Genomic DNA, 5,076 nt, shown 5'->3' on the forward strand with positions numbered 1-5,076 from the left:
TTATTCTTTATATAATAGAATTTAAATTTTTTTACATATATTTATATTATTTGTATTCTTTATTTATTTCAGAGTTTTTTTTTTACATTTTTTTCTTAAAATTAATTTTAACATTTATAATCATATAAAAATACTTTAATATTATTTATGATAATATTATTTTTTTCTAATTTTATTTAGTTGTTTTTTTATTCTTTTTTAATTAATTTTTACCTCTAATATTATATAAAAATACTTTAATATATTTTAAATTCACATAACAAAATTGTTAGTGCAATTAACTTATATTATTTTATGTCATATTTTTTAATGATATAAAACATAAAAATATAACTTACTGTCACATAAATACTTAATAAAATAAATTAATTAACAAAATATTTAAAAATATATAATTTTATATTTTATTAGATGTAAAACCATAAAAAATTATGAAAAAATTATAAAAACTGAGATAATTCTTTTATTTGACAAGTATTTATTAATTTTTTAAATTAAAAGTCAATGAGTTATAACTCAAATGACATAGTCTCTCCATATTTAATTAAGAGATTGCGGGTTCGAGTCTCCTTTTATCTATTATCAAATATATAGCATTATATTTGATTATACAATATTTTAATTTTGGACCCCTCCATTCTTAAATTCCTGAGCATTTAGTCTGGAATGTAAAGCACCCTAGGTTGTTAAAATGGCCTAATATAATTATTCCACAATAATTGGTATATTGTATATATACTTTTTTTTTTTACCGAAGATATGGAGACTCGAACCCGCAACCTCTTAATTGAGTATGGGGAGACTATACCATTTGAGCTATTGTTTCTTAACATATTGTATATATACTTAATTAGATCAACATATTGAAAGTATAATAAAAACCAATATGTGATTGTTCATGCATGTAATGATGTAAAATAAAAATAGCATATCTAGACAAGTTCCTATATATCTTTTATTTTAGTTAATTAATTTAATTGTGGGTTCCAGGTATATATATATATAGAAAAACAACCATTTGTACCCATGAACTTTACGAACGCTGACAAAAGTACCCATTAAAAAAGAAAACTAACATTGTATCCATCAAAGATGGATTCCGTACGACAAAAGTAGCCAAATCCTAAATTTATGTTGACCTTTTAATAAAATTCCAGAATTACCCCCACCATTATCTTCAACCCCTCCTCTATTCTTTTCCAAATCTCAAATACCTCCATTGCCTAAAAACCCTAATCTCAATACCTAAAAACTCCAAATTATCATTTTCCTAACCTTAGTCTCAATACCCCCTTTCAACAAATTTCAACCCTCTCTTTATTCTTTTCATCAATTTTACCACTTCCTTCACCAACACGTGTTGATGGTGTATTGAGTTTGTGCTTCCACCACTGTCGCCGGCGGAGCCTTCTCCTCCTCCTGCTGTAACTTCTGGCTGAGAGCAGTTTTGGAAGAGGTAGTCTCCCGATGAGTTGGCACCGTAATCATGATGATGATTGGCGAAGGAGTATCCACCGATGAAGTTCTCGAGCTTGGGTTGTTGGTGATGGTGGTGGTGATTGTTGTCGACATTATTATTGTTGTTGCATGAAGTTTCCAATAGCAGGTTTTGGTTGATGTAGTTGTTCTCCTTCCAATATACGATGATAAAGGAAAATTAAAAAAAAAAGAGTAATTTGTAATAATAATAGAGAAATTAAAAGAGAAAAGAAATTATTAAACCTTGATGAGTAGAAAGGTGATGATGATTGTTGAAGGGTTCTTGATAGATGGAAAAAGGAGGGAGGTTGAGAGTAGTAGCGGCATGAGTGGAAGGAGTGAGATCGAAGCAGTTTCCATCATCAGCAGCAGTTACATCATCTTGTGCAGTGGGATTGAATAGCCCAAAACGAGTTTGATGATGATGAGTAGTAGTAGTGTGTTGTTCTTGAGGGGAGAGAGAGAAACCCCAGCAAGTTCATTGAAGCCATATAAGAAGAAGAAGAAAGGTTAAATTGCTGAATAAAGAGAGAGCTGAAATTATTGAAAGGGGTATTGAGATTAGGGTTAGAAAAATGATAATTTGGGATTTTTAGGTATTGAGATTAGGGTTTTTAGGCAATGGAGGTATTTGAGATTTGGGAAAGAAGAGAAGAGGGGTTGAAGATAATGGTGGGGGTAATTTTGGAATTTTATTAAAAAGTCAACATAAATTTAGGATTTGGCTACTTTTGTCGTACGGAATCCATCTTTGATGGATACAACGTTAGTAATGTCTAGCAAAACAACAAAAATAAACACACTTTAAACCACAACAGTCACTTTAAAACAAATAAAAACCAAACAGCCAATCAACCACCATGCTTAATCTGAATCCACACCAGATTCATTCTCATCTTCTCTGGTTGGTGCAATTTCTACAAAAATAAAACAAGAAAATCAATATAGATTATAAATATAATCAACAGAATTTAAATTCATTAACAGCTCTAACAGTCCACCAAAACAAGCATCATTAACAGCTCTAACAGTCCACCAAAACAAGCATCATTTAATACTCAAACAGCCAATTCTATTTTATATATACCTTGTTATGTATATGACATTATTATTACAGAAAATTACTCTACACAAATTACTCTAATGATTCAGCCATTGCACAAAATCTTCACATTAAAATCTTCACATTCAGCCTTGTTATATATACCTTGGTTCCTTATCATATTTTCTTGGAATTGAAGTTCATAGAACAGATTCTATGCAGTTTGTCCCAAACAAAATATATAATAGACCTTCTATCAAAATTGGGAATGAGTGAAGCTAAAACAATGCCTATCTCAATGATTTCATCCCTAAAATTACTATCAACTGCCACTTTTAGCCAGTTCATGCATAGTCCACTAAAGCTGAATTCTAAAGCTTGACAGCTGGTGAAGCAGAGATCACATGGGTTTAGAATCTACTTCAAAAATTAAACATCAAACATCATATTACCTCACAAGCAATGTATTCAATGAATGTCTCTATTTTTCATCCACGAAAAAAATTAAAATAAAAAAATAAAGCGATGCATTATCCTGTGAGTTCTTGATGCAGCCAATACAAACAGAATTTCTAGCTACAGAATTTCTAAAAAACATAACCACAAAGGCACAAACAAAATTTCTCAAAATCATAACCACAAACAGAATTTGTAAAAACAATTGTTCAGGTTAAATCAAGCACAATATCACTAAACAGAATCTCTAAAAATAATTGTTCAGAATTTCTAACCTCCGAAGAAGGCATTGTGGAGTTGCTTTCTGCAGGAGATGGCTTGGTGACAGGAGTGCTGCTCGGCGCTCGAGTTGGACTGCGACGGCCACTGGAGTGAGTGGAGTCTTGCTTGGCGACTGGACTGCTACTCGGTGACAGGACTGCTTCTCGGTGAATGGATTGCTCCTCGGCGACGGCGACCCAACGAGGCAGCGACGGCGACCCAGCGACGGCGACCCTGCGAGGCGACCCTGCGACGGCGATGACTGAAGACAAGAAGAGAGGAAGAGAAGCTAGGGTTCTCCTTCAGGGTCTCCTTCTCTCGAGCATGGTGGAATCGAAGGTGGAAGTGTGGAACCGTGGAAGAGAAGAACAGAGGAAGAAAGCTAGGGCTCCGGATTCGCCTCGCGTAAAAGAGAGGAAGAAGGCTAGGGCTGTGTGTTAAGTTGCCCTTTTATACCTAGGTTAAAGGGTAACTTAGTAAAAACACACCATTGAACCCTCCTTTTTCGGTTCGGTCCGGTTCGGTTCGGTTTCTGCCGAGTCAACCGAAAACCGAACCGAACCGATCGGTTTATTTCGAAAAAAATAAAAAAAAACCGATTTTTTCGGTTTTCTAATCAGTTGTTGTAAAATTTGGTTCGGTTCTGCGATAATTTTCGGTTCGGTTCGGTAATTTACACCCCTAATACTAATTAATTAAATAGATACATTTTTTTGTGCCATTTTTTTCTTTATGAAATTAAACTGCCGACAAGGTAAGAATTAGTTGTAATATATTTCTGATGGGTCTCTAGCTAATAGCTATGTTTATTTGATGTGGGTCTGAGGAGGATTGGAGACTTCACAAAAATTGTGTTTTTCATGTTTATTTTGACTATTTGCACTGCAATAAATCAGCAATAATAATACATGAACATGTATGTATGAGTTTGATGCCTCTCTTTCCTTTTTTTTTTCATTTTTTCTTTTTTTGGTTACATTAAAACTATTAAAGGATGGTATCAATTTTTATTTAAAAAAAAAATGAGAACGTCAACTAAATTTAATTAGAAATTAAACAAAGAAAAAATTAACCCAATTTGATGTTAAATGAATATAAAAATTAACTCACNNATTGTATATATAATGTAATAATTTATTAAAAATAAAAAAAAATAGAGTTTAATTCTGTAATTATTTTTGAGTGGTCAACTTATTTGTCTATTTAAATAAGTATTTGAGAATTTAAATTCTGCTTTAGACATCTAACAATTCATATATTAGTTAAGTTGAAAAATATCATACCAAACACAAAAAATACGGATGTACGTAGGCAGCATTGATATAAAAAGACTGTTGATTTATAAATGAATTATCATAACATTAATGTTATTTGAAAGTGACAAAGTAATCAGTATTTGAGCGTGATATAAGTTAAGAAGGTCTCACCAGCTGGACACCATTATTATAGTTATTTTTTGGGTAAAGTATATTTTTTGTCCCTAAAGTTTAATAAAAGTTTTAAAAATATTCTTAAGTTTTATTTTGTTTCAATTTTGTTCTAAAAGTTTTCGATTTGCATCAAATATATCCTCGACGGCTAAATTTTCAAAAAAATTTAAGACCAATCTAACAATAATGCATGAAAATTATGCTTGATTTGCTTATATTGAGGGTTGTTCTTATGAAATTGTTGTTGAATTGGTCTTAAATTTTTTTAAAAATTAGCCGTTAGGGGTATATTTGATGCAAATCGAAAACTTTTGGGACAAAATTAAAACAAAATAAAATTTAGGAGTATTTTTAAAACTTTTATAAAACTATAAAGACAAAAAATATACTTTACTCTTATTTTTTATA

The 5,076-nt window shown here is 31.4% G+C and overlaps 1 long non-coding RNA gene across 1 annotated transcript; it reads right to left on the reverse strand.

Moving 5' to 3' along the window:
- Positions 2,264–3,669, reverse strand: LOC110264797. Its single transcript, XR_002351013.1, has 2 exons — positions 3,253–3,669; positions 2,264–2,396 (listed from the first exon to the last, which is right to left on the reverse strand). It is a non-coding gene; the product is annotated as an uncharacterized LOC110264797 (long non-coding RNA).

The sequence above is a fragment of the Arachis ipaensis genome, chromosome B07, assembly GCF_000816755.2.
Source record: "Arachis ipaensis cultivar K30076 chromosome B07, Araip1.1, whole genome shotgun sequence".
Taxonomy (NCBI): Eukaryota; Viridiplantae; Streptophyta; class Magnoliopsida; order Fabales; family Fabaceae; genus Arachis; species Arachis ipaensis.